Source organism: Sturnira hondurensis, unplaced genomic scaffold (assembly GCF_014824575.4).
Source record: "Sturnira hondurensis isolate 20B ecotype Veracruz unplaced genomic scaffold, ASM1482457v3 Scaffold0005220, whole genome shotgun sequence".
Lineage (NCBI taxonomy): Eukaryota > Metazoa > Chordata > Mammalia > Chiroptera > Phyllostomidae > Sturnira > Sturnira hondurensis.
Genome location: NW_028077851.1, coordinates 2,559,502 through 2,580,750, shown reverse-complemented (window position 1 = coordinate 2,580,750; position 21,249 = coordinate 2,559,502).

Here is a 21,249-nt window from a genome sequence, read left to right as displayed (position 1 = left end):
TATATAATAATCTTCATTATATATATGTATACAAGTACACAGATTCACATACACACATAGTATGATAAATATACAATCCATCCCTGTGCCCCTCCAGCAACCCTTTCCCCTTTTAAGGAGGATTTGTATTTGTGACTATATTAGATCCTCACTGTTTGTAGTGCTGTTTAGAAATAATATTTGGAAATACTAACTTAGAGAAGTTTAGAGACTCTTATTTTATTCACATTATGCAGAATGTGGACCTATCTGAGGAAAAAGAAATAGGTGGGCTGTAGTATGTTGGAGAGAGGCAGAGAAGCGGGGAGAGAAAGAGAAGAGAGAGAGAAGGGTGATATCATCATGACTTTGAGGGAGGGAATTTTTTAAACAGGAATTTTTGGAAATGTTGCTATTTGTGTATGTGTTTATTGGGGTGTTATGCCCTACTCCCCATTCTCTGTTCAAATGAATTTAGTAAAAGCATACATTAGAGTTCAGTGTTTTGGAAAGTTAAATTTGGTTTATTTTGAATATGACATTGTGACGAGATCACTTTAAGGTAGTAGAAAAAAGACTTTGTTTCATTTGCAAGATACCAATTTTTATGTATATTTCACATAATACATGTTTAATATCTACATGAAATATATACAAAATGTATATTATATTCCATATTATACATGATACTATGTATTAGGTAGTATTAGGATTGCTAAAGTATTTTTATTTATATTATGCATTTTATGCATAGAAAATATCATTTTAAAACATATAACAAACTGATAGCCAGAAATGGCTACTTCTGGATAATTAGCTTGGATGGGGATGTGGGAGAGGAAAGGAAATTTATGGTTTTATGTTATATATTTCTTCCATACAATGTGAATTTTTCACAAGACTATACCCTTAAGATATATTTATTTACTTACTTATTTATTCATAGAGTGAAGGGAAATGAGGGAGAAAAAGAGGAAGAAAAACACCAATGTGGGAGAGAGACATCAATCATTTCTCTCCAACCCAGGGCCCAGCCCACAATCCCAGCATGTGCCCTTACCGGGAGGGAATTGAACCAACAACCTTTTGGTTTTCAGGATGATGCCCACCCACTTAGTCACACCAGTTAGGGCTATACTCTTTTTATAATAAAAAATGCACCAAAACCAGAAAAAGCATGATCTATTCTGGGATCAATTGGTAGAGCAGTTGTGTGGCTAAATGTTAAGTTCTTGAGATGTAGGGATGTTTATAGATGAGACTAAAATGGTAAGCTGAGAACAGATTGTATGCCTTTGTCTGCCTCATGAAAGACTTGAAACTTAACTATGTTGGCCACAGAGGACCTTCGGAGGATATTTCATCCTAAAATGACTTGATTGGAGCTGTGATTTAGATAGAGGACACAATTTCTATTCATAACGATTTTCTAACATCATTTAACTCAGTGGTCCCCAATCTTTTTGGCAACAGGGACCAATTTTGTGGAAGACATTTTTTCCATGGACCAGGGTGGGGGTGTTGTTTTGGGATGATTCAAGCACATTGCATTCAAGCTCACCTCCTGCTGCGCTACCTGAGTCCTAACAGGCCAAGACTGGAACTGGTCCACTGCCTAGAGGTGGGGACCCCTGATTTAACTCACTATTGTCCCCAAATCTTTCTTTTTTTTGAACTTATTCTGTGTTTCTAAGTAATATGTGTTATCTCATAACACATTAACTTGTTGGACAGAAAATAAGTTAATGTGTGTAGTAAATCCTTTGGAAACTGTAAGAAATATGTGTGTGTGTGTGCGTACATATATATATGTATTATTTTTATTATAATATTATCCAGCCTTAATTCATGGCTTAGGTATTTGAATCATTGCTTTCTGATTTATTTTCAGTTTGCCAATTATGCAATGCATCCTTTTTTTAGTATCTCTTAGTTTAGACTTCCATTTTAATTAAAGATGTCAAGTTTTAAATAACATTTCAATTATCATTTAGTTACTCTTTGTTTGTGTATGCCTTCCACTTCTGCTTTATGTACTATTTTTTGCAAAACCTTACTATTTTTTGTTATCATGTCTGTTGTTGAACAAATACTCATTTTGTCAGAGGGAGAGGGGATACACAAAGTGCCCTCTGAAATGTGCTATCAGAGACTTGTGCTAGGAGAAAGAGGGAATTCAGAGCGAGAATAGATTTGTGATCAGAAGTGATGTAACTGAAAGGCCTATATATGTCAATATGTATTTTCTAATCAGGTAAACCTTAGCAAGCCTTCCAGCACCTTCCAAAATTCAGAAAAAATAGAATATTTAGCATTAGGTAAATTTTTAGCAGATAGCAAAAGGTAGGTAACCATGTACCTGAGGTGAAAGGAAAAAACAAAAACAAAAGAAGGAATGATCCAATCATTGACTTATTTTAAAATATGAATATACTTGCCCTGCCTTGTGTGGCTTAGTGGATTGAGTGCCAGCCTGTGAACCAAAGGGTCACTGGTTCAATTCCCAGTCAAAGCAGTCCAGGTCCCTGGTTGGGGGTGCACAAGAGGCAACCACACACTGATACTTCTCTTCCTCTCTTTCTCCCTCCCTCCCCCTCTATCTAAAAATAAATAAAGTCTTTAAAAAAACACACTCCTTTTTTTCTTACAAGAAGGAGAGAACATTTTAATTAAGATATTAATCAAACACCCACTAATTTTTTTAAGAAAAGAATGATCTATAATAGCCAAGTGTTGGAAGCAACCTAGGTGCCCATTAGTAAATGAGTGGATCAAAAAACTATGGTACAGCCCTGGCTGGTGTAGCTCAGTGGATTGAGCGAGGGCCTGCAAACCAGACAATCACAGTTCGATTGCCAGTCAGGGCACATACCTGGGTTGCAGGCCAGTTCCCAGTGGGGGACACACCAGAGGCAACCATACATTGATGTTTCTCTCCCTCTCTCCTTCCCTTCCCCTCTAAAAATAAATGAATAAAATCTTTAAAAAACAAACAAACAAAAGAAACTATGGTACATTTACACAATGGAATTCTATGCAGCAGAAAGAAAGAAGGAGCTCCTATCCTTCGCCAGAGCATGAGTGGATCTGGAGAGCATTATGCTAAGTGGAATAAGCCAGGTGGTGAAAGACAAATACCATGTGATCTCACCTATAACTGGAAACTAATCAACAAAGCAAGCAAAATAGAACCAGAGACACTGAAATAAAAAACAAACTGACAGTAACCAGAGGGGAGGCAGGGAGAGGTATAATGGGAGAAAAAAGGGGAAGGTCCATCAAGGAACATGTATAAAGGACCCAGGGACAAAACCAAAGGGGGTAGGATCAAGGGTGAGAGGCAGGGTATGGGTGGGGTGGGGGGTTTTGAGGAGAAAATGGAGACAACTGTACTTGAACAACAATAAAAAATAAATTAAATAAAGAAGAAATTAAAAGCAATAAAAAAGAGAGAATGATCTATGGACGCCAAGAACTTGAACTACTTAAGAAGTAGTTGTTTTCCCCCTACTTGAAGGGCTTAATGGGAATTCATTTTATCTTCAATTAAATCCAACCTCAGTGCTCACTGCAGGCCACAGGCTTATGCTAGATAATTTAGGGAAGCAAACAAATTTACTGGATTCTCCCAGTAAGAAGTTTCATTCCATATTAATTTCCTGGAGAAATCACAGGTGGAACTCTCCTAGAGAAGTATAAATGATGGCACTTTGGTTCTCATTTACCTTTCCAGGCATGGTAAAGCCAGAGATTCCTTGTTGCCTCATTCTGCTGGCTGTGCAAATGAGCTCTTTAAGCCTGTCTGAAAGCCAGCAAAGGCTTTTCTCTTCAGATTTGCCTACCATGACATCTTTGCTTATGCTCATATCAACCTCTTTACAAATCTTTTAGAATTGACACTGTGCTATTTTACACACTGCTCATGGATATCCATTTCATTTTGAAATGAAATAATCTAGCTTAAGTTTCTAGGGGCACGAACTTTGAACAAAAGGCAGTTAGTATTTAAAACAAAACTGAATAGAACGAAAATGCTTTCTGACTCATGGGGTTGTGGGGGGGTGGATCATGGGTGTGGTATTTTCTGGAAGGCTAGAGACTACAAAATAGGGAATTTAAGAACATATGTAAGAAAAGAAAATTTGGCAGACTCCCATTTCAGGCTGTATGTCAGATTACATAGCATGAATTTCCCTTTCTATTGAAATACTAAAATGCTGGGTAAAATAAAAAGGCATCATTATTGTTGAGCTCAAATAAAAGGAGAAAATCAATGGAGCCAAAAATAAAAGTTAAATGAAGAGTCCTGGCAGAGGGGTGGAGGAATACCAAAGACAGCTTTCAACCTTTGGGGTTTTGCCAAACCTTGGAAATTTTGAGTTTCTTCCTTTCACAACTGCATGAGGTATGGAGGACAGTTCATTTAAAGTGGAGTTTGCAGTAAACCATCTCCCATACCCAACATACCCATGGAATAATGGTGAGTGAAAAATCAAACCCCAGCACAGAAGGAGAAAGAAAACTTGCCCATCTTGACCTTGCTACTAAATGATCACAACATAAAATTATTCCCTGAGAATTCGTTATCATAAAAAAGACCTCTCTAGAGTTTACAGGTCAAATTCACACTACTTATATAGTCCAAAAACCTAGAGTGGAAAATTAAATTTAATATAACTCAGGTTTGGTACCACTTCCAGCAGAGCACAGAAGCAAACACAAGTTTGTTCTGGAAGAACTCTATTTCAATCCGATGAAAAAAATTAGCAAAAATGAAGTTACAAGGGAACATGAACATCTTGGAGTTAAAAATACAAAAAAATATATCAGAAACTAAGCATCGTGAGTAAGAACCAGAAAACCTGACAGGCAATAGAAATAGACACATAAAACTTGATATATTAGAATTATCAGGTACCAAATAAAAAAATAATGATATTTGTAGAAATAAAAGAACAGGATGAAAGTAGATAGGAAAATCAGCCAATGAGAATTTCTAGAAAAAGATACAATATGGATTTTTGTAACTTTTCACTTGAATTAATTGAAGGTTCAGAGGAAGTTACAAAGATAATACAGAGAAGTCCTATGCACCCTTCACCCAATTTCACCCAATGGTTACATTTTATATAGCTACAGTTACAGTGTCTAAATTAGGAAATTGATATTGTATAAAGAGTATACAAAGTTCTATGTCATTTTATCAAATAGATAGATTCTGTAACTATCAAGGCAGTCAAGATACAGAACTACTCTATTACCACAAAGATTTATCTTTATAGACATTTTCATCCCCTTAATCTCCACTATCCCTAACTCCTGGAAAAACTAATCTGTTCTCTATAATACTGTCATTTTAAGAATGTCTTAAAAATTGAATCATACAGTATGTGATCTTTTGAGTTTGCCTTTTTGAACTCAGCATAATGCCTTGGGATACATTCAAGTTGTATACTTCACTAGTCCAACTCTTTCTTTCTTTCTTTCTTTCTCTATCCATTTATTTATTTATTTATTTAATTGCTGAGTAGAATTGAATATTACCACAGTTTGTTTAACCATTCAGTGACTGTAGGACAATTTCATAGTTTTTTACTATTGCAAATAATAAAGTTATCATGAATAATCATGCACAGATTTTTGTATGTACATATAGGTTTTCAATTTTCTAGAGTAAATGCCCAGCAGCGTAATTGCTAAGTCATATGGTAAATTCATGCTTAGCTTTTAAGAGTCTGACAAACTGTTTTCTAGAAAGTTTGTAGCATTTTACTCCACATCCTCACTGGCATTTGGTATTGTTATTATTTTTTATTTTAGCTACTCCAACAAATATCTCATTGTGGTCTTAATTTGCATTTCTCTAACAGCTAATGATGTTGAAAATATTTTCATATGTGTATTTGCCATCTGTATATACTGTCCAGTGAGGTCTTTTGGTGTCTTCTCTTATTTTCTGATTGAATCATTTGATTTTGTAACTGTTGAGTTTTGAGAGTTCTGTAGCTAAGAGTCCTTCATTGGATACTTTGCAAATATTTTCTCTGAGACTGTAGCTCTCATCTTTTCATTCTCTTAACAGGGTGTTTACAGAGTAAGCAATTCTAATTTTGAATGTTTATAAGATAAAAAGGGAAGATTATTATAGTCATTATATTGCCATATATGGATGTCAATATCTATTTGAAAGATTTCAGTTCCTCAAGAATATATTACAACTTAAAATTTGTGCATGTCTAATAAATTATCCCCCAATATACCTATAAGTCATGATAAACAGTTCAAATACTCCAGAAATTAAAGTATCACCAGTCCCTTTAGGAATCTTGAGTTTCCCTTTGACTGTTATATCAGCCTGTAGTGAGGGGTTAACCAGGGCCTAAAAACAGAGCCTGACAACTATAACCACAGAGACCTAAACCTCTTCATTCATAGGGACCACTTTGAGGTATAAAAAACAACCTGTATGTGAGTATTTTCTTAAGAAAAGGAGAAAATTAGGGAGGGATGAACTTGCTTAACAAAGCCAAGGCCAGAGTTAAGAGGCACTAATAATCAACAATCAGCTTTGTGAATGGTACTGTGATGGGTGAGGCAATAAGTAATATCTAGTCCTGATCTTCAAATACCTTATAATCAAGTTAGGAATATAAAAATTAATAAATCTTTGAGGGGCAATTAAATAATTACCTAGGCATATGTAAAACTCTAAATCAAAAGTATAAGAAAATTCCCAATGTAATATATGATTATTAACTAATTGAATATCATTCCTTAATGCCAAAAGAACTCTGAAGATGGAGTGATTCTGTGTGCAGCACTGCAGAGGGTTCATACTGGGGAACTTTGTGGATTTCTTCAGGTACACAAAATTAGTCAAAGGGAATGTAGGCATGGAATGTGCAGACATAAGAAGACAAGCAGGTTAGTTACACACAGGCACTAAGACTAATCAGGACCAGGTAGTTGATGATGGTTTGGTTAGACAAGCCAACAGTGGAGAGTGGCATGAGCATCCAAATCAAGAAATAGAATTTGGATATGAGTGATCACAGCCCTTATGGTGGCACAAGCCAGAGACCTCATAAGCTATTAAAAACAGGCAAGGAAACACTGTTAAGTAAAAGGAGAGTTATTCCTTAAAAATGAGGCAGATCACAAATTTTGTGGAGAATATGGTAGGGTCTAAGCAAATAAATATGTAGGTATTATAAGGCCAAAATGTGTTCATGTCTTAAGAAAAGTTCAGCCAAATTTCCACAGGATTTATATTTATTTGGTAAAGTCAGGAAACTTGTGACCCTGAGATGGGCAGGATGGTAGGAACTTGACATTTCTCTTTTTGTTTAAGAAATGTTCTGCAATATATTCCTTTCATGTCTATGATCTTTTATCATTAATATCATACTTAGAAGCCTGGTGGGAAGTTGTAGTTTTAGAAGTGCTCAGAGAAAAATTCTTTATGACAACAATGGCAGAAGGATATTAAGACCTGGGATTTCCAAGAGTCTAGTGATTGGGCATGCTGTGTAATAATGTAACCATCCTCCAGTCTCCCCAAGCCTTAAATAAAAGTGTAGTATGAGAAAAGATCTTCATTCACGACTGCTTTGAGAATCATGAAAAGTATTAATGTTCAGCATTAGGGTTGGGAAAGAAAGAAGAGAACTATCATTGGAAATAAGACATGATTTATATCTGTGCTGTCAAATACAGTAGCTACTAGCCACATGTGAATATTGAGCACTCAAACCATAGCTGGTATCATATGTTGAAATGATAATATTTGGACATATTGGGTTTTAGAAGATATACTATTAAAATTAATTCCATTTGTTTCACTTTTTCTTAAAATGGCTACATGAAAAATTTGAAGCTATATATATGGCTTTCATTTTTTTAATGAATGATATTGAATAGAGAATGCAGAGAAATGCAGGTAGAGAGCAAGAGCTAACTAGAGGAAATGTATGCTTCACTAAGAATTATTAGAGATCCTGAAAAATGCTAAGTCTCCCACAATATGGGATGTGGACCTAAGCCATTTTACTTAAATATTTAATTGAGAGTACCATCCCAAGGATGAGGAATTTGAGAGAATACAGTAGCAGGGATTGTATGAATCAAAACTTTTAATTCAATGATTTATTCATACTTTAATAAATGATACCATTTAAAATATACTAATTGAGGGTGGAAATAAATTATTTCATTATTTAAAATATATCAATATATTCTCATAAAGCAAAACAGTATGATGTTGTTCACAAGAAGAAGCTATACTGTTTTCTAAGTGTACAGATGTTCCTACCCTCTGTTAACTGTTATATAAATAGTGAAATCAGCCGTTCACACTTATCTACAATGTAACATCTCTGGAAGGAGAAAAGTAATGAGGCAGTAAACAAAATAGTTTCATAGATAGAAATGTTGCTGACCTTTCTTTTACCTTCCTAAAGCATGAAGTACTAGAAGAAACATCACAGTAGAATTAGCCTTTATTTCTATAGAAACTAATAAATATTATAACTGCTGCATGTGCCTCTTTTTCCTCTCACTTGGATATAGTGGTGGATAGTGTCTGTTAAAAACAATGCCATTCCACCTGGAAAAAATTCTGAGAACCACTTTGTAAGATGATATTCTAACATACTCTTCCCCAAAATAGCACTTGGATTTTTTATGTAGAGATGAGGAAAAGGGCTATGGGATCAACATTGAAAATCTTTTCCAATGTAACTCCCCTCAAGATTGTTAAAAGGAGTGATTGTAGAAGAGTGGGATTTTAAGTATTTTACAAAAGGCTAGTCATAATTGGAATAAATCTTTGTGGAAACCTATGCCTGAACAGTGTCTTCAGATTCAGTTGACAAAACTTCCATACTTCAGATAGAATCACATCTAGGCTAGACAACCTGTTGCTAATTATAAAAATATCCTATGGAAATTCTAAGATAATCACTTTCACTGCTTGGAAATTTCTTTTTATATGTAACCTTAGATGAAGGTACTGTGAGAAATGGTGTTATTTCATTTTCTTTGAACTGCTAGAGTGAAAATAAAATGTGTCTTAATTTTTTTAAAAAATTATTATCTCGTTAGCACTGTGAAGTGTGTTCAACGCTTCAATTACAGTTCAGAATGTATGGTCCTTGTTCTACTGTGAAATTATGACAAAGCTCCTACTTATATCATGCATCTTTCTACCCCTGCTTCTTTTTGCATTTTCTCAGCTAATCTTTTATGTCTTAATTAATGTCTCCCTCCTACTCCTCTCAATACTCTCTCATGCCCTCCAGTCATGCTGGAATATTTTCCTTTTTTCTGCTAATGAGTAACCATGACATCCATATTCAGAACTATCTTGTGTGTGAATACAAGACAGTTCTCTTTGAATATCACTGGTATTTTTACAAGAGAGTTATTGTATTATCCAGTTTGGGGTATCTTCCCAGGAGATTTGCCCCCTTCTTCCTTTCACAGTGTAGGACTACATGGCTCCTCCATGTGATGCTTTAGTGCTTCAGGGAAGGCTGGCTCCATCCTTAGCCTTACTGAGTGACTCATAACTTGAAGCTAATTACAGTGATTCTACCACCAACTTCTCTTGGTCAGTGACTGGCAAGTGGTATATGAAAGGAAATACCATTTTGTGGTTAGTTGCAGGAAGACCCATCTAGGAAATGTTTCTTAACTAGAAACAAGAAACATGAAAGCACTTTTTTTACTGCCTCTGAGCTTAGGTGTACAAAAAGGTGATAATGAAGCCACTCCAGCCATTTTACAACCATGAGGGGAACTACCATACAGAAAATAAAGAACCAGAGTCCATGATAAAATAAACCATTGAGCAATTTAAATAATAAATTGTGCAGTCATGCTACCTCTGGACATTTTGTTACATGAAATAATAAACACCCTATGTCTTAAGTCATTTTAAGTTGAGTTTTCTGTTACTTGCAGCCAAAATCATTCTAATGGATGTGACAATACAGCACATAACTTTGAAAACTGATCTTTGTTAAGTCATTCTGTCTGTTCCTATATGCCACAATAATATTAATAGTTCTAGTTTCCTTCCATTTTACAAAATGACCTTAGGAAAATCTCTAAGTTTGGGTTTAAAATGTATATTACAATGAATAAATAAAAAATGAAAGACTTTTTAGGTAGAGAGAACAAATGATTCTCTCTCCCTTTCTCTCTCATAAGTTTTGTATCATGAATTTTCTCTGCCCAAACTTCTTTCCCACTTTCCACATACTACAGGATGTTAGGTATACTTTCCTAGGTGCTTCATCAATTAGAGTTCTCTTTTTGGTCAGAGTCATACTTGCCTAGACCCCTGTTGCAGCAAATAAAGGCTAGCCAACATCAGTAGTGACAGTGGCAGGAGCTTTCCAGGATATTTGACCAAAAAAATTCCAAAGAACTGAGAAAGTTGAAGGGATGTTAAAGTGTGACTCAGTGACATCTCAGTGTTCTGAGGACATCTTTTGCACTAATAATGTGTGCAATTCAAAAGCTAGAATTTCAGTAATATAAGACAGAAAGCTGTACTTGAACAAGAATTAAATAAAAAATTATTTAAAAAAATTATCAAGTACCAACAGAACTCAAAGGAGACTATTTGAGACTTACTGAGTCTTTAAAACTTGTGCTTAGTGAAACAACTCATTTTGGCAAGAGAGATTTATAGTTGATTAATTCCTTAACCTTAACAGATTTATTTCAATTTAACAAGCCTTCACTGAAAGCCTAGTTTGAGCTCAGCCCTAAGCTAGGCAGTTGGCGTGAGCATGGAAAATAAGAAAGAACTGTTCTCTGCACCCGAGAAGCTCAAATTTGGTCTCAAATCTAGTAAAAAGTGCTCAATTGAAGTACAAATAGGGCTCTTTGTGAGTAAAAAGATTGGGGTTATTAGTGCTTCCTGGAGGACTAGGGCTATATCACAGCCCTAAGGGAGGTGACATTTGGACTATATCATAAAGGATGAATGAGATCAAAAGGAAGAATGGAATCCAGGTGAGTAGATTTGAGTGGTGCAAAAGGACACTCCTGGAATGACAATTGAGCTGCAATTATGTTGTATGGTTTTTATTACTTCACCTTTGGAAGTTAGATACACAATAAGACTCATTTTCCCATCTTCCTTTCTCTGACTTGCCAGCTGTTAGGATTTCTTCTATCTTCAGCTATTGTTCAGTTCCTTAGTCTGAGAGCTATAATTTCAATCTTATTGTCTATTTGTTGTGTGACAGTTCTTGAATAAAATGCATTCTCAGTCCCTTCCATGGTACTTATTCTTGATGCAGGGAACAGATGGCAGAAACAAATGTCATTTCTGTTTATGGACCATTCAAGATATAAGTGATGGACTTGGGTGCTATGACATATAACTGGTACAGACCCTTTACACTGTTTTTACTTAAATCATTTGATGGTTTTTAAGAAATTAGACCATTTTTATTATTTATATTTAAACAAGAAATCAGATATGACTATCTATTCTCAGGTTTTTCCTAATCAGCTTTTCTAGATTTAAATATAATAGTAAGATTTAACTTTTTACTGTTGATTTAATGGCTGTATAATATTTTTGTCTGGTATTTGCTCAGTTCCACCCCCACGGATCTTGGTCTCTTCAACATATATAATATACATATGTTAGGCACTACTGTTTGTCTGGCCTAGGAAACACAGAAATGACTTCATGGGAACATAGGTCATTAAACATACACTCCAAAGCAACATGACAATGATGACCATTGGTCTAGATAAGTAGTGTGGGTTCAAATTCAAGATCTACTACATGGTAGCAGTGTGATCTTGGGTAAGTCATTGAAATTCTCTATACCTTAATATTCTTATGTTTAAAACAGGGATATCAATACTTAGTTCCTGAAATTACCATGCAGATTGCCTAAGATAATGTATGTAAAGGACTATCACAGTGTCAGGCACAGAATAAAGAGTTTCTATACTCATAGGGTGCTATGCTTATAACTGGCCTGGGAAAGTTAAGAAAAGCCTCTTAGAATAGATATTATTTACAGTAAGAATATAAAAATAAATAGTGCTGCCTAGAGGACAGGGACTTACATAGGGTTTTCTGGGCAAAGGGAGCAGCCTGTGAAAAAGGCATGGTGACAAAAAAAATGGCTGCAGATCATTTGAGGAACTGAAAGTATTTCAGTATAATTGAAATCCAGGGTGAATGTGAAAGAATAGGAGTCAGGACAGCAGAGTAGGTGGATGAGGCCAAAGAAATAGGCTGAGGTCAACACAAAAGCTTTTGTGTGCCATTATAAGACATTTATACTTTAACTTATAGCTGACCAAGAATGACAGAAGAGTTTTAAATAGGTGAGTGACATGATCATATTTTCATTTGGGGTCAAGGTGGTAAATGTGTGTGTAAGGGAGATTATCAGGAGGATAATACTAGTGGCAAAGTGGACATTAGAATCTAGCTATTGCAATAATCCTATTGAAAGGGAAAAAAACTACAAGGGACTGAACTGAGGTAGTCAATGGGAAATCTACAAGAGGAGGAGGCTATCAATCAGCAAGGTCATCAAAGGTAGAATCAGTAGGATCTTATGACTAATAGAAAGATCAGGGGGTGGTTAGAGGAAAAAAACATCTGGTACATGTCTCATCTTTCTAATTTAGAAAACTAGGTGGATTGAGAGGTCATTAACTTACATTGTAACAAGAGCTCAGTTTTGAACATGTTGAGCCTGAGGGGTCTGACAGACATCCAACCAGAAAGATCAATCTGGCAATCCTATAATTCAGAAAAGACAATTGGACTGAGGTTGTGGATTTTTAGTGGATAATCCTAAATCAACTCTGACTTAATTATGATGGGATCTGTAATAAAAAGTCTGACTCAGTTTTTGATGTTTGAAGACACCTTTCAAGTCCCACCACTCCCTCTGCCTCTACAACTAGACAGGTTGATAAGAAGGCCTGGACGTTCCCTATGATGGTTCTAGTAGGGAACTAAAACAATGCAAGCCTCAGCTCATGCAAGGGAACCGTTACCTCAGCCCCACTACCTGACCATAATAAAATCCAAAGCCAGCCACCTATCCCTGCTCTCTCGAACCATTTTTGGACCTGCTTGGGAATTCCCTTCTTTCTTCAGAAAGTCTTATTATATGAACAATAAATCTCCTTCATAACCTCTTGGTGCACATGTAGTGTTATCAGTTTCAACATCCAACCCAATTTTAGGTGAATAGGGTGGGGGCATGAGGAGGTCCATTCCACCTCTCTTGTATAACAACAACAGGGCCAAATTGTGCCCATTATTTAAAGGTCCAATGTTTTGTGTCTTTCTCATGAAAATGAATATGGCACTGGAATCACCTAGATATAGCATGTATAATGTTTAATATGTATGTATAAAGTCAAAAGGGAAGTAGTCATGGCATGGAGAACCTATGGGAGAAAACCAGCATTTAAATATTAAACAGAAAAAGAGGATCCCATGAAGAAGTCTAAAAAACACTTGGCAGAAACTAACAATGAATGTAAGCAAGAAGACCATTTTAGGAAAGAAAAAGAATTCATCAGGGTCAAATGTTTCACAGGATTCAAATTACAACTGACAAATATTGCCCTGGCTGGTGTGGCTCAGTGGAGGTTTCGCCAGTTCAATTCCCAGTCAGTGCACATGCCTAGGTCCCCAGTTGAGGGTGCTTGAGAGGCAACCACACATTGATGTTTCTCTCTGTCCCCTTCTCCTTCCTTTGCCCTCTCTAAAAATAAATAAATAAAATCTTAAAACAGAAAAATATTATCAGTTTAATAATTAGAAGGTGACTAGTAAAAGAAAGTGCTATTTGATTTATAAAACATCTTCATATGGGAAGGAACAATTGTCACTCAGAGTTCTGACCTTTTTTACATTTGGTCTACTTTCTTTTTAGATAATTAGGTAACTTTCACTCAGACAATCATGTGAGCTGTTTTCAGTTTAACACCCTAGATAATCATGGACACCTGGCTCTCTCCCTAAGAAAATCATAAAATAATTTAACAAGTTCTTTAAACCATATTTCACTTAAATTTTAAAGAATAACAAAGGACAAATAAACACAAACCAATATGAAACTAGAATATCTAGCTCAAAGGTATGACTTGTTTGCCAGAAATCACAGCTTATTTCCTATCCTAAATTCTAGACTTATTCCAACCTAGATATCTTCATTTCTAAAATTCTATAACCAATAGAGCCAATCACAGCTTTCTACCAAAGTTAAGATTTGCTATATGGACAGTTTCATGGCCTATGTAGGCCAACAAGCGCCAATTATGTATCACCTACCAACCTCAATCAGTGTCAGTGGTTGCCTGGAGTTCTGGGTTTAGGAGAATTCTAATGTCACAATGGGGTTTGTATGTTTTCTGACTTTGATTTTTCTATGGTGAGTAGAGGTTTTTCTGTCTGCTGATTGACTGTGACCACATCTTTTAGTACCTATTGGCTCTGATTTTACACCTTACAAGCTAATCTGTTTTCCCTCAAGTTTCACAAGTACAGGACATGTCTATATCAGTTACACTCTTTTTTATATTTTCTTGAACCATCTAAAGAACAGCAAGCACTCCCCATGCTATGGATTAATCGTGATATGAGTCAAAGTACAGGTTCAAAGTTATTTGTCTTTCTTATTAAGGTTGTTTAGTTTTGTAGGTTACACTATAATTGTCTATGAAATTAGGCTTTTGTCCAAGACTCACCATATACAAGCCAGGTGACCTGAGTGAGATATTTAAAGTATCTGAGCCTCAGTTTCTATTTCTATACAAAATAACTGGAACCTAATCAACAAAACAAACAAGAAAGCAAAATATAACCAGAGACATTGAAATTAAGAACAATATGACAGTAACCAGAGTGGAGGGGGGAGAAGATAATGGGGGTAAGGGGGAAAGAGTTTTCAGGAACAACTATAAAGGACACATTGACAAAACCAAGGGGGGTGGGATCAGGGGAGGGAGGTGGGGATGGCCAGTGTGGAAAGGAGTTGGTGGGGGGGGGGAGGAATGCAGACAACTGTACTTGAACAACAATAAAATAATTTTTAAGTGTGTTAAAATACCTACCTCATAGAATTTTGGGTGTGTATGTGTATGTGTACGTGTATGTGTGTTTATGTTCAGTGCAGCCCATAGCACAGAGAAACATGTAACAAGTGACAAATATTATAACATGAAAAACTTAGGTAATAGTTGCTAACATTTATTAGACCTGCTTAATAGATAGGGGATCTAAGGTCTGGAGAAGTAAACTTCCCAAGCCCATGCAGCTGGAAAGTAGTTAAGTTGAGATTCCCAAATGCATCATTTGATTCCAGGGTACTTCTGTGTGTTGCTGCCTCACTGCAACTCACTATTGCCTTCACTGTCTTCACAGATCTAAACTGAGCTAACAGTTACAGAAATTATGCAGTCACTTCTTATGGACATAACTGATCCAGTATAAGTGATGTGGTCTGGTTTATTTACCAGATCCATTTTTTTCTCTCATCAACCTTGAAGTGCCAGGAGAAAAAGGTCAAACTCCCTCCTTTAATCATCAGGTTGAAAAAAGGCCATTATACACTTAAATCTGGCCTTTTATTTCAGGTATTTTTAAAAATCGTAGGAAATTATTGGTCTGCTGGATTTTTCCAATATTTATATTTGATATCCATCTTCTTAAGATGGTCGTCTATTATCTTGCTTAGAAAGGGAATCATTAACATTTAGTTTTAAGTACAACTAGTTTCTCAAATATGCATCCACTAAAAGTTAATCCTTTAATAATTGAAACATTCCCCTACTTCTTAAATCACTAGTTTGTACAATATTTTCAGATATAAAGTATTTGTCAAATAAATATCAATTTCCTTAAAAATACTGTGACAGCAATGATTAAATATATATGTTTACATATATATACATTATATAAATGTATATATACATTATATATACTCATATATGTATATATTGCACATGTATACATTATATATAAATGTATATATACAAATTATATATATATACATATACATATATATTATATATATAATATATATACATATATACATATATACATACATACATATATATATATAAAATGTACTTCAAATATTACATGAGGGTAATATTTGGTTAAAGTCCAAACAGCTTAAGCACCAGAGAATATTAATAATAAAAACTGAAACTTTAAGAGAAGTTCCAAATGGTTTTACAAATCACTTCTCTCAATAAAACTGTTACATTCTTTTTTTAAATTTATTTTTACTTTTTATTGTTATCCCAATACAGTTGTCTGCATTTTTCCCCATGACTCCCTTCCACCCAAGCCATCCCTGTCTTCCACCCCTGATCCTAACCCCCCTTGGTTTTGTCCATGTGTCCTTTATAGTTGTTCCTGAAAACCCTTCCCTCTTTTTCCCCATTCCCCCTCCCCCCCTCCATTCTGGTTATTGTCAGATTGTTCTGAATTTCAATGTCTCTGGTTACATTTTGCTTGCTTGTTTGTTTTGTTGATTAGTTTCCACTTAAAAGCAAGATCATGTTATTTGTCTTTTACCACCTGGCTTATTTCACTTAGCATGATGCTCTCCAGTTCTATGCATGCTGTCACAAAAGGTAGGAGCTCCTTCTTTCTTTCTGCTGTGTAGTATTCCATTGTGTAAATGTACCTCACTGTTTTGATCCACTCATTTACTGATGGGCACTTAGGTTGCTTCCAGCACTTGGCTATTGTAAATTGTGCTGCTCTGAACATCGGGGTACATAGGTTCTTTTGGATTAGTGCTTTAGGGTTCTTAGAATATAATCCCAGCAGTGGAATTTCCAGGTCAAAAGGCAGTTCCATTTTTAGTTTTCTAAAGAAATTCCATACTGTTTTCCGCAGTGGATACATCAGTATACATTCCCACCAACAGTACATTAGAGTTCCCTTTTCTCCCCAACCTCGCCAGCACTTGTTGTTTGTTGATTTGTTTATGATGGCCATTTTGACCTGTGTGAAGTGGAATCTCAATGTGGTTTTAATTTGCATCCCTCTGATGGCTAGTGATGCTGAGCATCTTTTTATATGTCTCTGGCCCCTCTGTATGTCCTCCTTGGAGAAGTATCTGCTCAAGTCCTTTGCCCATTTTTTAATTCAGTTGTTTATCTTTCTGGAGTGGAGTTGTGTGAGTTCTTTATATATTTTGGAGATCAAATCAAGTCTCTTCGGTCAATTAATATTTGACTAAGGAGGCAGGAGCATAGAATGGAGTAAAAATAGCTTCTTTAACAAATGCTGTTGGGAGATCTGGAGAGCTATGTACAAAAAAAGTGAAACTTGATCACCAACTTACACCATACATAAAAATAAATTTAAGGTGGATAAAAGACTTAAATATAAGTGTTGGCACTGTATGTGGGGAGGGGTCCAACAGGGAACAATGCCACTTTTTCAGCTCTCTACTGGCTTTCAGTCACTTCTGCCACTACCCACAAGCAAATTGGGCCCTTCTGGTGCTAACTCCAGGCTGTGTGGTTTTGTGTACATTCTAGGACCCTGTGGGTCTCTCCAACTAACTATCCTATGAGGCTGGAAGTTTCTCCCACTTATTCAACCCTCACAGATTTTTTTCAGTCAGAGGTTTTGAGGCTTTATTTCCCTGTACTAGAACCCTGGGTTGCATGATCTGTCTCACTCCCCAGTTGTTCCTCCCAGTTTATCTGCATGGAAATGTGGGACTGCCCCATTTGCCAGCTTCTGCCTTGCCATGAGTCCTCTGTGTCTGGCTTCCCAACTTTGGCCCTCCGACCCATCTGGATGAATATTTCTTTTTTAACTCCTTGGGTGTCAGACTTCTATACAGTTCAATTTTCTGGCAATTCTGGTTGTTTTTTTGTTTTTAAATTTGTTGTTGTTCTTCCTTTAGTTGTGCGAGGAGGCACAGTGTGTCCATCTATGACTCCATCATCACTGAAAGTCCAAAACTGTTACATTCTAAGGCCTCATACTTGGGGTTTCACAGTTACTTTTCTTTTTTTAGCGATTCCTCATGAGGTTCACATTCTGGTTTTTTATTTTATTCCATACCATATAAATGTCATTGTTCTGCTCTTTTTAACTTACTATGAGAACATTTATGTCATAAAATTACATAAATGATTCATAACCTAGAATGGAAATTAATTATCTTGAGGTTTGGTGATTATCTTGGGTCATCTTTATAATATTTGTAAACCAATTAATAGATGGATTGTTATGAGCTTTGCCAGTGAAATAATTTAAAATTCCAGACCATCAAACAAACTTTTCTGCACTGCTCCTCTTACTACTAATTAATCACTAAATAAATAAATCTCCAAAGGTGTGGGCCCCAGTGGAATCACAGGTGAATTAACTGTGGAACTTATACATATGTGAATGGCATTCACATATGTATAAGTCAGAGCAGTTTGGTTGCAAATAAGGAAACACCTGAACCAAACTTGTTAAGCAAAATAGGAATTAAAGTGCTGAAAAGGTGTCATCAAGACTTGGTTTCTCTCCATCTTACTCTAAGTGACTATTTATTTTACTTTCTTCAATATTTGGCTCCATGTTGTAGCAGTATAAGAGCAGTAATTCATCTCATACAGCTCCATCAGTTCAAATAAAGCAAGAAAGAGTGAGTTTGATATCCCTAGAAGCCCTGAAAAAGCCTCAGTGTGTTCATAGACTCTTATAGGATCATGGGACCATCACTGAACCAATCCCTGTGTCCTGGAAATGCAATATGCTGCCTGGATTTGTCTCAGTGTATACAGGCTGCTATAACAAAATGCCATAGGCTGCATAATGCCATTTCTCTTGTAGCTTATCAACAAGAGAAATTAATTTTTTACAGTTTTAGAGACTAGTAAGTCAAAAATCAAGATGCCAGGATTGTCCTGTCCTGGTTGGGGACCTCTTCCTAATTCATAGCAAGTGCCTTCTCGGAGTATGCTCACAAGGTGGAAGGGGCACAGGATTTCTGTGGGGTCTCTTTTAAGAACATTAATTCCATTAATAAGGGCTCCACCCTCATGACCTAAGTACCTCCCAAATGTTGCAGACCCTGTCCAGCAGAGTCTGCCTGTTGTGGTTGACCATGAGAATCAATGCACAGGCGACAACAATCCTGTGTGGAAAAAGGGAACAGGAATGACTACTCTCTCAAGGGTAGAGTGCCTCTGGACGCCTCGGCCACTCCCTCAAGAGGGGAGCGCCCTGACCCTTGCCTAGACAGGCTTTTATTGTTTTCCTTGGGTCTTACATCAAAGAAAGATTTATTATCTATCACAAAGAATATTATTGTCTACATTGTAGGTACAATCAAGGAAATAAAAATGACATGCAGAGGGGGGTGGCAGTGAGCTGATTAGCTCTGTCCTTGGGAGAGCTCACACAGGCTTTGGAAGTTACCTTGAGGATAAACAATATACATTTGTTGCTTTAGACCAGGGTGAGGGAGTTTTAGCAAGAGCAAGCCATAACAGTCTGTAAGCATTTTCTAGGCCTGATTCCCATGGGAAAACTCAGTTTGAAGATCTGGCTCCTGCCCACCACTTTGCATCTGTAGGTTTTCCATACAGAGCTGAGTCACATTTGCCAGGCCAAGACAAACCGGTCCCCTACACCCAAAGGCCTGCCTCCTTATACCATCACATTAGGCATTAACATGAATTTTGAGGTGACATAAACATTTAGAACATAGCAAGTTTAATCTTGGCCATATTCTCTATCCTGGTGTTCCACTTAAATCCATAGGTTATAAACAGAAGACAGGTATATCCCCAGATAGATTCACAGATAGGATGAGTAGATGCCCAGCCACCAGGTGGTAACATCTGTACCCTCACTTTTTTATACTTTCCCATGAGTATCTTTAATGCACCCTGGTCCTATATGGAAGTCATGAGGTAAAGAATATTATTTTTATATTTCATTTCTGTTAACAAGTACTATTTAAGGGAAAAATGCCCAAGTAGCAACTCCCAGAATATATATTGTAGGAGTTTGTTAATAAGACTCCATATTCTTCTGCCACCTGTCATCTTGGGATCGTTCACCATTCATTATCTGGTAGCAGGCCTGCAGTGTACAGATAGACAAGTCACCCCAGAGGGAAGAGAACTGTTATACTCTACCTCCTTCTGGTTCCATTTCTGTATAATGCTAATTTAATCAGGCACATGATTCATTCACTCAACTTAAGCTCAAACCAAACCTCATACTATTTTTAATGTTTTAATTTTTTTATCCATCTCGGCTCATGTATTGTTTTGAACAGTTAGAAATATAAGCTAAAGAAAAAGGTCTTCTCTCTTCACTCCTGTCCCTTTGCAGCTCATTCCAAATACTTTATTCTAAGTCATGTGTAAGATAAATGCTTTGAAAGTATTTGGTTACCTTGAAGCCAGTATTGCAGTGAGTAAATAGCATACTGATTGGAAATCCAAGTCAACATCCAAAATGGCCCCTTATAACAACATCAGTGGAAATGAGAGTTAAACCAATGAGGAAACTTGAACAGATTCATATGAGGCCAGGTTGGCATGTTTGGGTTATCTTTCAGAAACTGAAAACCTTTCATTCTATTATCAGATTTGTTATGATCAATATCAAAGTTACAAAGGATAGTGTAGGTAGAGAAGAGGGAGCAAGAGAAAAGAAGGTGGTAAAAGCCCAGTAAGTTGTAATCACTACCTTTGAATAATAGAAATTCCAAAGCAAGTACCTAGAAGAAGCACTTTGAAAAAAAGAGAGAGCTGTGTGACTAAGGTCTCACACAGCTATTTAAAATTCCTTTATGCACAATAGTGACTGTGGGTGTGTGGTTGTTATAATGTACTGCTTGCTGCTCGTTAACCATTAGAACTTGGTCAATAGCTCATGAGTCACCCCATCTCATTTGATAATACCAAATTATATTTGAGTCAGTTATAAAGAAATGCTTAGCTACACCAGTGAAACCCATACTATATAGATAAATGCTTCAATTTGATTTTCAACTTTAAGATAGAGACATGGGGAAAATCTGATAATATTATTTGCTATCACATATATGGTAAAGTATGTTCTGGTTATATTTTTTTAAGATTTTATTTATTTGTTTTTAGACAGAGGGGAAGGAAATGAGAAAGAGAGGGAGAGAAACACCAACATGTGGCTGTCCTCACCATATGCCCCACACCGGGGAACTCAGCCTACAACCCAGACATGTGCCCCAACTGGGAATT